Below are 16240 nucleotides of genomic sequence, written 5' to 3' on the forward strand. Positions count from 1 at the left end.
AGAGGGATGTTCAGGAAAATTCTCTCTAGAGGTCAACACATAAGGCACTCCACTTTTTTCCAATAGATCTCTGCCAAAGTACTGATTGATTCAAATGGAGGTCCAAATTTGCCTGACACCAAACAAGTAGGATTAGTATGAAAAGAAAGCAAATATATTCAAATGAGCCCAGAACATATGTAGGACTCCCAAAAAGGGATTAAGCACTCAGGGTTGATTGGAATCAGTCTTTCAGGTCCTGGATGAGTCCCCAAGGGTAACAATACACTGTTGGCCCCAAGGAAGCTAGGGCACTTAATGTTTTTCAATAAGGAGCACTTGCCTCTAGATTCACATCCATGGGGACCTTGACTTGACCTTGACTTGAACCCATGGGGATTCAATCACTGGGGACCTTGACACCTAAAGTGATATTGGGCTCTTTTTTTTTTTCCCTAACTCTCTGGCACTTTACATCTCCACCTTAAAGCTCAAGAAAAATGAGCTAGATTCTAAGTGACTCAGGACTAGCTTCTCTTCAAAAAGGCAGGACTAGAAGATTACTCAAACTAATAAAAGCTAGCTATCATCATCATCATTATCATCATGATCAACCAGATATAGGAAGCTATTCAATTTCTCCCTAGGAAAGACATGCTAAAGATATAAAAGACTCACTTTACCAAAGAAATTTAAATATGAAGCAATAACATAACTATCTCAATATTCTCCCATGAGGTTGATACTGAAAACACCAAAACTTGAGCCATTTTGTGAAGCAGCTGAATTGATATTTCACCTTCATGTTGGCTCTGTACTATATGAATGTTTCCTGTATAGTCCTCATCTCCTGAGAAGTCAGCCTAGGACTTGGGGTTCCTCCTTCTGTTTGTGATTATGCTGGGAGGAATAACTTATATCCCTATCCCCATGAAAAGAAGGCTAGTATTTCTTCAAATTGTATTGAAACTGTCCTTGAGATTTGATTGACTTAGTAGACTATGGTCTCTAGCTGTTTCCATAACTTCAAAACAACCTCTCTAAACTCTCTTTGAGGCTTGGCCTGAAGACCATAGAAGGCAACTCAAAAGCAGAAGGGCTTCCAACAGCTGTCTCAGTTTGTAGTGTTCTTAATGCATACACTTATTGAATATATTTCCCTTAGCTATAGCTTTAGTTAACAGTGGAATGGCCTATGTGCATGTCTCATTTTATTCTAATATCAAACCTAAAGTACCAGGGGAATGGCCTAACTATTAAAGTAACCATTGTAGGATTAGATGAGAATAATTTTGTTGAAGCAGGAAATGGGTAGTGCAGAGGACTGGCTTTATGTTTCTGATTCTGCTTTAATGACACCTCCAGAGATGGTAGCTATTTAGGATGAGGTCTCCTCTACTACTGGGAGATTTGATAGTAAACTATCTGTGGCCCTTAACCAAGAAATGACCAGTGTGAATAGACTGTATCTTTAGGGATGACATTGGTTTCCAGGCCCACTGATTAATGGGCCTAGACCTGAGCTTGGATCAGTGCTGATCTCCTTTTCCCTCCAGAATTGTAGTTTTAGGATACTTTGAAAACACTGTTGAAGTAACTATTTCTCTTACCAATCAACCAAGAATTTTAGCATTATTAGGGCAGTTAGAAAGATTGTACTCAGAAGGCATGGGAGTGAGTTAATCATGTTGGGATGGTCTAAAAAGTGGATGGGGAAGAAAGAGGGATGCATTAGGAGAAGAGGGAAGGAAGGGGAAAATGGGGGAAATTATCTCATGTAAAAGATGCATGCAAAAAAAGAAATTTTACAATAGAGGATAAAATAATTAGGGGCTGGGGATCAGGCAGTGTTTGAACCTCACTGTTGTCTAAAATCATTCAAAGATGGAAATTAAATTTATACATACATATATACATACAAACACACACGTGTGTGTGTGTGTGTGTGTAATTGAGTATTGAAATCTATCTGACCCAACTGGGAGGTAGGAGGGCAAATGGGGAGTAGGGGTGGGGTTTGGAATCTTGTTCCAGTGTGGTCCTTTCACATGCAAGATCCTAAGTACTTTCTAGAGGACTTTCACCATTTAAATGTTCTTGAGCCTTTAACTAGATAATCTTCCAGAGAGAGGCAGTACTAAGGGGGAAAGAAAAAAAAAAGCAAAAGTAAAAGCAAAATAAACACAGAGAAGCAATAACAAAAATTTTAGAAGTCTTCCCTGCTCTTGAAGGCATTACCATTAAAGAAAAACAAAAACAAAATATGTGGAGAACAAAACCTAGAAATCGTATGCTTTTCCTCTCCTTTTCAGAAGAGCTGAGTCTCACATCTCAACAATCTGGTCCATGTAATGAGTGATACCAAATCTTTGCAGTTTACTGTAGGTCTTCTGATTGAAGGTGGTGACAATGACCAAGAGAAGCACCAGGGACAGCAAAGCCACAGTACAGATAATGACACCTCTGCCACAGTCAATAATTCTTTGTCATTTGCCAGGGTCATCTGTAGAAAAGTAGCTAAGAGGTCATACACTTCTTGCCATCGAAGTTGCTGCTTAGGCTTTCCCAGAAGTTTCATCCACTTAGCATCAGAGGCCTCTTGGGAAGGGCTATCCCCTTCTTTCACAGAAGTCAAATAAGGACTATTCCATAGAGCATAGTTTTCTACTCATTTGCTATGCTAGGTTTGTGATATATTCTCCATAATTTCATATACTTCACATAATAAGTCATAGCTCTATAGAGCTTAGCACAGGGCCTGACACATGGTAGGTACTTGATAAATGTTTGTAGACTGGAGCAGCATGGAATAAATCCTCTTCAATCATCATCATCATCATCATCACTTTCCATTTGATTTCATTGTTTCATCAGGGTAACAATGAGAAAACTCTCTCTTCTAATATACATCAGCAACTCTTCTGAAACTCTTAGAGTGTTGCCTGAGGCTACACAGATAGTAAAGTATATCACAAGCGGGATTTGGGAAGTCAGGTCTTCCTGATTGATTCCAAGGCCATTTTTTTATCCGTTACTTCACACTGCTTCTATCTGACTTCACCTCTTTTTAAATATATGAAGATAGAAGATCAGTCCTCATAGCAGTCATCTCTTCTACAGGAAAAACATCCTCAATTCTTTCGACTGTTGTTCAGAGAACATGGTTTCTAGCCCCCAATCGTCCTCCTCTGGAATCACTGTGATGTGCCAGAAAGCTGTTACTTGATGCTCAAATAATATTCCTTATAATAACAACAGGGAAAGAAAAATTACTTTCCTTTCCTTAACTTTGATTATACCCTGAACCATGGGGAGACATTGCTATCTATCTTTTGTTGTTATTCAGACATTTCAGTTGCGTCCATCTCTCTGTGACCCCGTTTGGGGTTTTCTTGGCAGAGATACTGAAGTGGTTTGCCGTTTTCTTCTCCAGCTCATTTTACAGCTGAGAAAACTGAGGCAAACAGGGTTAAGTGACTTGTTCAGGGTCACACAGATAGTAAGTGTCTGAGGCCAGATTTGAACTCAGGTCTTCCTGACCCCAGGCCCAGTGTTCTATCCATGGTACCACCTAGCTGCTCCCTAGTGGCTATCTAGCCATCTCTTAATCAACTCTCTACTATTTTTCCCTTATGAAGAAGATTAAGGATTATTGCTTTTGCACTATGTACCCTAAGAGAAGAATATATTTATCATGTAAACTTCATCAGAATTTTTCTTTTACCAAATTATCATATTGACTTAGGGCTAAGTCATAAACAAGAATACATCCATATAATGCCATAAAAACACTTTTAAAGCATTTAGTTTTAAATTCATACCAGAGAGGCACTAAAGATTTTGTAATTTCCTCTCAAAATGGGATGACAAAGTCTTGCTAGCACTGATATACTGTCCTATAATTGACCCAATATATTCTGGCAGAGCCATTACAATTTATCACATAAATATTCAGTCAGAGACTTATAAATACATATTATACATGATGAACTCCCTAAAGGGAACACTTTGGTCATTATGGAGTAGAGCAGTTAGTTCTTGCTGAGTAACTGGCGTGTTAAATAATCTCCACTTTTTCAACAGAGCTGAGCAAGATGAAATCTACAAGCAAGAGGCAGGAGAATTTAGATGTTTGGATTTATATATTGAAGAAATGGCCGCCTTCAGCAGAAACAGTCTTGAGGCTTTCCATTAATAGCTACAATGGAAAGAAATGCATATTTTGTTACAGCAAAGTAAAAGTGAACAACCATCAATTGGAGAACAAGAAATAACATCACATTTCAGGTGAAGTCATACCTGACAAGTGGTAAAGTATGTCACAAAATGGACTTGGGAACTTCTACCTAAAGATCTCTGAGGAAGAGGAATCCGTTACCTCTCTGTGCAGCACATTCAACTTTTTGAAAACTGATTGTTAAGCAATTTTTTCCTGACATTAGGTCTGATTTTTGCTCTTTGCTATTTTTGCCTGTTGCTTCTGCATCTGCCCTCTGGAGCTAAATGGAACAAGACTCACTTTTCCCTACGAGACAGCCTTTCTAACACTTCTAGACAGATATTATGTCCTGCTATACTTAAAAGTCTTCTCTTCTCCAGTCTAAACTTGCCAAATTTCTTCAACTAAAACTCATATGACATAGACCCAAGACACTACACCATCCTAGCTGCCCACCTCTGGATACCCTCCAGCTTATCAATGTCTTTCTTAAACCATGGTGCACAGAACTAAACCTAATATTCCGTATAAAAAATAATGATGGCAAGAAGCTGCAGTGGGATTATCACCTCCGTATTTGTGGAAGCCATGCTCCTCTTAATGAGCCCCAAGATTTTATTAGCTTTTGTGTCTGCCACAGCCTGCTCTTGACACATATTGTTCCGACAATTCACTATTCTCCCTCCCCCCAGATCTTTTTCAGTACTGCTGCCTATCCATGTCTTCCCAATATTACACTTGTGAAGCTGATTTTTGTGCTCACATATCCTTATTAAATTCCATATTGTTAGATTCAGCCCAATTTTCTACCCCTTAGAGAAACTTTTAGATCTTTTCTGTGATTCTCTGTGTTAGCTATCCCTCCCAGCATTGTTCCATCTGCAGATTTGATCAGTAAACCATCTATGTCTTTATCCACATCATTTTTTTTTTCAAATGTAAAGTACCTAGGGCCAAGAAAAAGATTGCTGGAGTACTTCTTTAGAGACTTCCTGCCACAATGATGTGGAATCATCAATAATTAGCCCTTGAGTATGGCTATCTCAACAGTCCTACATATACTTCCTTTCTCTATGCCTTTTCATTGTGGACTCTCCAAAGAGGGCCTGATAACTCACATGACTCACCTCTGTATGCTCTATGATTGAATCAAACTTGGACTGTTCCTCAAAGACAGCACCTCCCATCTCTGTACCATAGATAAGGTTGTCTATATGCCTGGAATATATGCTCTCTCAGAATTCTTAAAATTCCTGAAGGCTCAGTTTAGATTCTACCTTCTACAGGAACAATAATAATAATATTTGTTGTTAATTTTTTTATAACAATTTTGTTAATACTTTTGTTGTTAATTATTTAATGTTAATTAATAACAAATATTGATCATTAACATTAATAGTATTGCTTTGTTTTCATGTTATCTTCATTTCCAAATATATTCCTCCTTCTGCCCCTATTCAGACTTCTTTTGACACAAAGAAAAAAGAAAAAAAAGCAGATAAGCAAGATTAGCCAATATATCAACTAAGTATTTAGATCATTTTATATCCACATCGATAGGCTCCCACCTCTGCAAAAAAGGGATGGTGGTATCTTTTCTCATCTTTTGTATGGTGTGACATTTGGTCATTATAATTGAACAGCACTGAGTTTCATTCCGTTGTTTTCCTGACCTCAACATTCAACTGAAATTGTTCTCTCCAAAGTTACCAATACACAATTAACTGCCAAATCTAATGATTTTTTCTCAGTCCTCATCCTTCTTAACCTCTCTGAAGCCTTTGACCCTATCAATCTCTCTCTTTTTTACACTTTCTTCTTTATAGGTTTTAATGACAACTGTTTTCTGTGGATTCTCCTCCTACCTGCTGACTATTTTTCTCAATCTCTTTTACTGGATGGGCATCCAGGTCATCTGCTAACCATGGGTATCCTCAAAGGCATTGCCCTGGGTCCTTTTCTATTTTTCCTCTATGCTATTTTCTCTTGGTGATTGCATCAGTTACCCTGCATTCTATTCTCATCCCTATGTTGATAATTGCCAAATCTGCTTACCCTCTCTGCTGACGTCCATTCTCACATCTCCAATCTGCCTATTGGAAACCTAGAACTGAATGTCTCATAGCCATCCAAAGCTGAACTCAATACCTCCATTCCTTACACAATACTCTGCTTTTCTTAACTTCCTTATTATTGTTGAGGACATATACACTATCAAAATATCTTTCTGGTTGGTCTTCCTTCCACAAGTTTCTTTCCAATATGGTTCTGGAATCCCTTTAATTTTAATACCCTCCTTCTGTTGATTATTTCCTAATCATCCTAAATTTAGCTTATTTGTACATAGTTATTTATATGTTGTCTCCCCCCTTTATATTGTGACCTCCTCAAGAGCTGGGACTATATTTTGCCTTCCTTTGTATCCTAAGCACTTAGTGTAATACCTGACACATAGTAGGCACTTAATACATGTTTATTGACTGACTGAATTTACTCTCTGGGACTTTTTTTTTTTCGTATCCATCAAAAGGATCATTTATTTAAAGAAAATAAATCACACAACTACTTGTACTTGGAGATTAGGATATTTTGAAACCCTTTTTTTAAGATGAGTTGGGACATTTTGCTTGGGCAACACTTGCATTTTCCAGCATTCTTTTTTTTTATTTTAATATTTTATTTTCCCCAATTATATAGAAAAACAAATTTTTTTTTTTACAATTTTGAGTTCCACAGTCTATCCAACCATCTCTTGTCTCCTCCCTCTCTGAGGTGGTAAACAATTTGATATAGGTTATAGACATGCAATCATACAAAACATATCTCCATATTAGTCATCTTGTGAAGAAAACACAGACAAAAAGAAATTAAAAAAAAAGAAAAGAACAGTGTTCTTCAATCTGCATTCAGATTCCATCAGTTCTTCCTCTGGAGGTAGGTAGCTTTTTTGTCATAGGTCCTTTAGAATTCTTAGGCCTTTGTATTACTGTGAATAGCTAAGCCATTCACAGTTGATCATCTTTATAATATTGCTGTTACTGTGTAAATTATTCTCCTTGTTCTGCTCACATCACTCTGCATCAATTCATGTAAATCTTTCCAGGTTTTCTTCTGAAGGCATTCTGCTCATAATTTATTACAGCACAATAGTATTCTGTCACAATCACACAGCACAACTTGTTCAGCCATTCTCCAATTGATGGGCGGCTCCTCAATTTCCAATTCTTTGCCAACACAAAAAAAAATGCACATATTTCTACATATGAAGATCCTTTTCCCTTTTCAAAAATCCATTTGAGATACAAACCTAGTGTTATCTCTGGGTATTAAGGTATATATTTATATAGTCCTTTGTTCATAGTCCCAGATTGCTCTCTAGAATGGTTGGTGTCCCAATTTTTCCACAGCCTATCCAATATTTGTCATTTTCCTTTTGTCTAATATTAACCAATTTGAAAGTGTGAGGTGGTACCTCAGAGTTATTTTAATTTGCATTTCTCTAATCAGTAGTGATTTAGACCATTTTTTTCATATGACTATAGATGCTTTTTTTAATCCGAAAACTGCCTGTTCATAACCTTTGCTCATTTAGCAATTGGGAAATGACTCATATTATTATAAATTTGACTTAGTTCTCTACATATCTGATATATGAGGCCTTAATCAAAGACACTTGTAAAATACTTTTCACAGTTTTCTGCTTTCCTTCTAATCTTGGCTACACTGGTTTTGTTCGTGCAAAACCTCTTTAATTCAATGTAATCAAAATTATTTCTTTTACATCCCATAATGCTCTACATATCTTGTTTGTTAATAAATTCTTCCCTTACACATAGACCTGATAGGTAAACTATTCCACACTTCCTTAATTTGCTTGTGGTATCATCCTTGTTTAAATCATGCACCCATTTTGAGCTCATTTTAGTATACTGTGTGATGTGTTGGTCTATATCAAGTTTTCATCAAACTACTTTCCAGTTTTCCCAGAAGTTTTTGTCATATAGTGAATGAATTCTTGTCCCAAAAGTTGAGGTCTTTATATTTATCAAATGCTAGATTGCTATGGTCACTTCCTACTGTGTATTGTGTACCTAGCCTATTCTACTGATCCACAACTCTATTTCTTGGCCAGTACCAGACTGTGCCGATGATTATCACTTTGTAATACAGTTTGAAAACTGGTACTGCTAAGCCACCTTCCTTCACATATTTTTAATTCCCTTGATATTCGTGACCTTTTGTTCTTTTAGACAAATTTTGCTATTAATTTGCTATATTTTTCTAGGTCTATAAACTTGTATTTAGATTGGTATGGTACTGAATAAGTATAATAATTTACAGAGAATTGTCAGTTTTATTATATTGGCTAATCCTTCTCATGAGCAATTAATATTTTTGCATGTGTTGATATCTGACTTTATTTGTGGGGAAAATGATTGCGTTTTTGGGTTTCTCTTGGGAGGTAGACTCCCAGGTATTTTATATTGTCTGTATTTATTTTAAATGGATTTTCTCTATCTCTTGCTGCTGGACTTTGTCAGCAATATATAGAAATGCTGATAATTTATGTGGGTTTATTTAACATCCTGTGACTTTGCTGAAGTTGTCAATTATTTCAAGTAGTTTTTTTTCAGTGGATTCTCTGAGATTCTCTAAGTATACCATCATATCATTTGCAAAGAGTGATAGTTTTGTTTCCTCATGGCCTATTCTAATCATTCAATTCCTTTTTCTTCTCTCATTGCTGCAGTTAGCATTTCTAGTACAATACTGAACAATAGTGGTGATAATGAGCATCCTTGCTTCACCCTGATCTTGCTGAGAAGGCTTCAAGTTTATCCCTATTATACATAATACCTGTTCCTGGTTTTAAACAGAAACTACTTAATCATTTTAAGAGAGATTTTGTGATTCCTTTGTTTTCTAGTGTTTTTAGTAGGAATGAATACTGTATGTTGTCAAAATATTTTTCTAAATCTAATAAGATAATCACATGATTTTTGTTGTTTTGTTATTTATGTGTTCAATTATAATGATAGTTGTCCTAATTTTGAACAAGCCATGCATTTCTGGTATAACTCTAACCTGCTCATAGTCTTTGATCTTTCTGTAATCTCCTCACTAATATTTTATTGAAAATTTTTACATCAATGTTCATGAAGTAAATCAGTCTATAGTTTTTCTTTCCAATGAGAAATCACACATTTTCTTCTATTTTTTTCATTCTTTTTGTTCTATTGTTTGTTGATGGTTCAAGTAGTCCTTCGCTTCCACTTGCAATTCTAATTTTTAGAAAATTATTTTCTTCAGTGAGCTTTTTAAACTTCCATTTCCATTTGTCCAATTCTGCTTTTTGTTTTCCTCAATGAGTTATGTACCTTTCCCCCCCCCCATTTGACCAATAATACTTTTTAAAGTGTTCTCTGCAGTGGATTTTTGGGCTTCTTTTACCATTTGGACTATTTTGTTTTTTAATGTATTGTTTCCAGTCCCTATTTATGCATTTGGGCAATTACTTCCTGGTTTCCTTCTTCCAAAGGGGAACATAAGGTCAAAGAAGATGAGGTAATTGTAGTTTCTCAGCAGCTCTTCAAAAGAGGCCAGAATCTAAGCTTTTGTTTCTGTAACTATTAACTCTTCAAATTCCTATGGGTTTTTTTTTCAGTTGCTTGGTATAAAACTAGTGACCACCCATTCAGGTTACTGTGGTCACTTTCAAAAGTGGGGCAAGACTGGGAGTGAAAAATTCTTCCCTACCTCCAAGTGATAGAAAACAATTTCCATACCTTAGCAGAATCAGGAGTGCAAATAGAGGAACCTGGAGTCCATGGAAGAGAGAGAATATATGAATTTTGATTATTCCCTAGACACAGAGAAACCCAAAAGGAAGAGTAAAAGCCCAGTGGATTGAGTGCAGAGAAATTGTGGCCACAGATAGTGAGAGTGCTAAGACTTTCAGATAGGCTGAAGCTGCTAATTCTTCTGACATTTAAGTCAAAGGTACTGGGGTTCCTAGCCTCATCTGGTATTTGAGAGAATCCATAGTACCAAATGCTTCATCATCCTCATCAACAATTTAGTATTTAAATTATTATCTCATTTGGTCCTTACTCAGGTGAGAAAATTGAAGCAAACAAAGGTTAAGTGATTTATTCAGAGTTACATCTAGTAAGTGTGTGAGGCCAAATTTGAACTCAGTTCTTCCTGACTCCAGGCCCCACATTATATGCACTCTGCCACCTTGCTGCCCATAACCTCCAGTTTCCATTATGATGTTCTGATTATGCCTGAGATCCCACATTACAAGTTGACTATATCACATACAAATAGCCCTTTATGGTAGAAAGAAGGTAGGCTGGGTTGCTTTCAAGAAATTCCAGAGCACTTTCAATTAAGCTAAGCAGCATTCCTGTCCCAAAAGATCATTTTTTTATGCTAATAACATATCATCCTAATGGCAAGATATCAGTGAGACCTATGGGATACCACCATCACAGGAGAATCAAACTTATACGTAGCTCAAAGGGAAATGGGATGTATGATGACTACATGTAAGCTTCAATATATATCCCTTGATGATTTGGAAATGAAATGACATATGACTAAAAAAGTTTGTAGAGACAGTGATAGATTTAGAGTGAATGAAAGCAGGTGAATGGCCAATATCTCAAGAAGAGGTTCATCTTACTCCCTAAAGTCAGACAATCCCTGACTGTCATACTTTTGCACTGATCAGTAACTACCCACTCTCACCCCAAATGAGTTTTGTTTGCTTTCCTATTTATATGTTCTAATCCACCCTTTTTGATAAAAAAAAAATCTTTTTATTAGCCTAATGGGCTTAACCGTGGTTATTTGCAGAGTATGGGAAGTGGAGAGGTCTGGTGGTAGAGTTGGTCTGGAATGGAGACAATATATTCACTTAGTGCTTGGTTCAGGGGATAGCTCATTAGCTGAAGAGGCAGGGAAAAAAATTAACTGTCCCTTCTGCAGTGCCAGGACTCGCCTTGGTTTAAGCCAGCCTCAGGTAATAAGTAAGAGAGGTAGATAAAGAACAGAATGTTACATTCAACCATGCATTTACCTCAGAATCAATTCATGCTTAACCTTACAAGCTAGAATGAGAAAGAAGTAGCCCTGAGAAGAACTGTACAGTCTAACTTTGCCTTAAATCCCCCTGCCAATGGCACTTGTCAATGCTCATTACAAATACAGCACACCATATTCCATTAATACACATGTGACATGGATGAATCCTCCAACCACAAACTGGTTGCCACATGGAGGCCTCCCCCACATCATGAGACATCCAGGTTTGGCAGAAGCTCACTATCTGCCTAGTGTACTGAGCAAGATAATCCAGGAGTGCGGGAACGGAGGAACCAGTGGGAGAGGGGATTACTGTCTACCAGCAAAAGCACGTCAGCAGAATCCATGGAATGGATGCCAAGAACATGGTCACAAAAGGAGGTAATTCTATCAGAGACAGTTTCTGTTCAGCTTTTTTCTAATGATTCCAAGAAAAAATGTAACGAGATGCAAATTACTTTTGTATTTTACTGTTCTTAGTTTTCTTGATTTTTAAGATGGTTTTCAAAGCTAGAAATGATCATTTAAACATATTAAGCATATTTTATCAGGTTGCTATTTTGTGAGCTCAATGGCTGCTTTTTTTGGAACAAAATACTGTCTTTTATTCATGACAAATGAAACAAGGTGAGGGTGGTAATTTTGACCCCATTTTGCTCCTTTACTCTGAGGTTCTTTCAGTGAAGAGGTCCAAAATGTTAATTCCAGAAGTCCTGGAAAATTTCCCCATTTTTTTAAACATTAAGAATTTGTTGAAGACTTTTTAGGCTTGAACATATTGTTTAAATTATAATCTTTTTCCCCGTGTGACAGCCTCACACAAACAAAGTATTTAAAGATGAAGATCTGTCATTGCTATGTTTAATTAATGCAGATTTTTGGAACTAAGGAACAAGGTTTTTAAATGACAAAAACAAAATCACAAACTAGCATTTCAACCTAGCATTTTTCAAACTAGCATGTCAACCTGTTTGAAACCAGCATTCCAAATCAACCAGAATTTCTGTTTACAGGTGTCATCTGTTTAAAGCTCTTATTGGCAATCTTGCTTCACACTTGAAAATATTTTTTCTATCATTTCTAAGATTCTGGTGACATAGCATAAAGCATCTTGAAAGGTTTGGCATCCTCAGTATCTTGGCACATGGCATCGCAGTACCCATCTATGGCATTCAACATCTATGACTGTGGAACTTCTGGGGTCCTCAGGGTTACACAAGGACTTACATCTTTTGCCAACCCAACTTCCTGGGTGAAACCCCAGGTCTTCTGGAAGCTCCATTGGCCTTTCAAGGTCATAAGGACGCTACTAGGAAAGTTGCATTATTTTTTCCATTTGCTTAAGTAGTACCTGGAATACTTTGTTTTAAATTTAGAGGCTCTGATTAACTTTTTGTTTCTTCACAAAACAAAGGTGACCTGAATCTCTTTGTCTAAATCCAATATGTTCATGTTTGATGATAGCTACAGTTCTCATTAAACTTTACTAAAATGGAAAGCATTTTTGTGGACAATATTTTCTTAATGATGGACTGGTCACATTGAAATGAGTAATAACTGATTGATGGCCCTTGTGTTCAACTGGTATCCATTCAATGTCAAGAGAACTAGAATGGACCCTCCCCCCTCCCCACCTTGGAGGAGGATCCCTACATGAAGAAGAGCAGATTGGTTCATTGCAGTTTCATTCAATGGAAAGAGTTCTTACATTGATGACACCAGAGAACCATAAAAGTAGACTTTTTTTTAAACAATTCAGAAATACAAATAACTGTGCTGTGTTTAGAGAACTGTATTTTTTAAAAATAATTTTGTCAAAGTTAAAACCATATTTTGTTTTCTACATGATGTTTCATTTACAAAAGATTAGGTTTTTTTATAACAATACTAAATACATAAAATTTGGTAAAAGTGAACATATTTTTAGTAATTTTGGATTAGGGTGTTTTAAAGTGTTAAAATGATGCTAATTGACTCTCAATGCAACCACTTGGGAAGTCTTACTGATTTTCCCTTTACATTTCTGCATCTGTCTCCTCTTTACTCAGTCTAGCAGAATGGAATAAAATGGCTAAGACACTAGATTTGGCTTCAGGAACACCTAAATTCACAACCTATCTTAACTACTTATGAGCTCTGTGACTGCACTCGGGTCATTTAATCATGCCCTTCACTTATCTGTAAAAATGAGAAGGTTGTAGTCCATGACATCTTCTAAAGTCTCTTACAACTCTAAAACTATGGTCCTTGGTAAGCCCTTCATCCCTTCTTAAGGGGACTACTGCAATAGTTCTTGTCTAGCCAGTACCTCTTAAACTGTGGGTCCTGACCATGGGATTCTGACCCACAGTTTAAGAAGCACTGAAGGGGTCACAAGTGGAAAAAGTTTAAGAAGCCCTGGTTTAAATCGTCTCCAAAACACCTTTCACTCATCTGCCAGATTGACGTTTCTAAAACATAGAGATGACCATTTTCTCCCTTCCTTAAAAATCTGTGGTTATTTTTATTTTTGCCTCAGATTGTATACAAAATCTTTACTTTGGCATTACAAGCTCTCCACAATTTGGCTCCAACCTACCTTTCCAGTTTTAGCTCGTATTACTTCCCTTCACATCCAGTGTTCCAATCAAATTGGCTTACTAGCTGTTTTCTAAAGATTCAAATCTGCCACCTCTGTATCTTTGCACAAGTGGTCCCCCATGTAAATGTCTAGAATGCACCTCTATCACTTCCTTCAAAGTACAAAGCTTCTCCTGATCTTCTTTCCCTTCTCTTAGTTTCACCCTTGAAATTATTTTGCAAAACTCTATATGTAATATGCAATATGATTATAGCCCATTGAAGGACCACACTCATCCAATCTCTAAATGAAACCTGGTTTTCAAAGGTAAGACTAACTGAATTGTCATCAACTTCCTATCTCCATATTTACCATGTATTTTAATGGCACTAGAAAAGAATAAACTTATATAAAGATGTGAAGAATTAAATATATATGTATGTATATATGCATGCATATTCATGTACTGCCAGGACCTCTCAACTCACCTGACTCTTCCCCTCCTCCTTCCAAAAAAAAACCACCCCTTTAATATCAACATTTTGATGCTGAACATTTTAATGTATGGCAATGAGTCATAAAATAAAATAATCCCCAGTAATAAAAAAAAAATTAATATCACCATAGGGGCAGATGAAGAAGAGCATTGTGGGAGTAAGTAAGCTGCAACATATAACCATTGAGGAGGTTCCACCTTCCCCCCAAAGCTCTTCCACTAATGTAATTTTTGATGTGGCAGCACTGCTCTCCTTTCTGTTTGTCAAATAAGATATTCCGTCTTTCAAATCAGGGCATTTTCACTAGCTGTTTTTCATATTTGGAATGTTCTCTCTTGTCATCTCCACCTTCTGGCTTCCTGGCTCCCTTCAAGTCCCAGCCAAAATTCTGTTTTCTATAAGAAGCCTTTTCCAATCCCCTTTATTGTAGTGTTTTCCCTTTGTTGATTACTTTCAATTTATCCCGTATATAACTTGCTTGTGTATTTGTTTGCATGCAGTCTTCCCCATTAAATTGTGAGCTCCTTGAAAGCAAAGATTGTCTTTTGCTTTTCTTTGTTTCCCTAATACTTAGCACAGTACCTGACACATAGGAGAAACAATTCATAAATGTTTGTTGACTGCCTGATTAAAAAAAATATGAATAAAGGAGGAAATCAAGAAAGAAAATATATGATAGGAAGCTATAGAGTGGCCATGTGATAAGGGTGAGGGGTGACAAATAAGAAGACAGAGTACAGTGTTCCACTGGTATATATACTTACAATGTCAGGAGAAATTGAGGAAAGGCAAAATTTTGGGTGGATAACCTGAAAACTCATGAGAGAGAATGAATAAGAGTTCCATGGAATGGGTAGAAATGGACCAGTTTTCATTTGAATCTTTGGAAAGAACTCCCAAATGGATAAAATCCCAGATCCCTTTGAATATTCCAGAAAGGTAAAAATACTAGGGTTATTGTAAACAGTTTTGATAATGAAATGGAGGGCGAAACAACTTCCCTGTGTACATCTCTCCCTCCGCCCTTTCTCCACAGCAATAAAGTAGCAAGAATTACTAGAAGCAATTTGCTGCTATGTAAAATTTGGCACTGTTAAAATAAAATCATCCTTTGCAATGTACACATTCAGGAGGAAATTTTGATGCATGATATCCATGAATGCACCATCTCTGTATTTTCTATTCTCATACTTAAAATTATAATTCTGAACCTAAAATGCTGCTTGCCCATCCAGTGATAACCTGAAATCGCTTTTTATTCAGTATTATGCAAAACATATTATTATCTCCGGTGAGCAGTGAGAAAGTTGGTTGATACATAGGATAGCAGAACACTTAAATTCATGTAGATACACCTTAACAACTAGACATTTATTATAGAAAAAAACTTTATTAAATAATTTATGGTTTAAAATTATGTATGAATAAAGGGTACAGTGGGTAATCAAAGCAAATCATTTAATTTTCTACCATTTTTAATTGGAAAGACTGTAAAACTCATATTGTCTATTTTGCCAAAACAGGAACTCTCCATGGATGACAGATGCTGTTCCCTGCTTAATGGAAGTCCTCAAATTTTATTCTGCATCTCATTGGAAAGAAAATATAACTTTTTAAAATAGAATAAACTTGGGGAAAGGAATCAGTGTGCAATGCTTAGCACCAAATGTTTTTTTTTCCTCCCTCTGAGCACCAAATGCTTCAAGGAAAACATTCCAAGTATCAAAGTTTTCAGATAGATAAATATTTATGGATTAAATCCATAAAGAACAGACACTGTTATGAAATATATATAGATGCCTTCAAAACTTTCTATCTAGGCAGAGTAGACACATAAGTTAAGAGTCATTTCCCACTTAATTGTTTTTACCACCTTATGCAACACAATTGGGATAA

Source organism: Phascolarctos cinereus, unplaced genomic scaffold, assembly GCF_003287225.1.
Source record: "Phascolarctos cinereus isolate Bilbo 61053 unplaced genomic scaffold, phaCin_HiC Scaffold_9;HRSCAF=440, whole genome shotgun sequence".
Classification (NCBI taxonomy): domain Eukaryota; kingdom Metazoa; phylum Chordata; class Mammalia; order Diprotodontia; family Phascolarctidae; genus Phascolarctos; species Phascolarctos cinereus.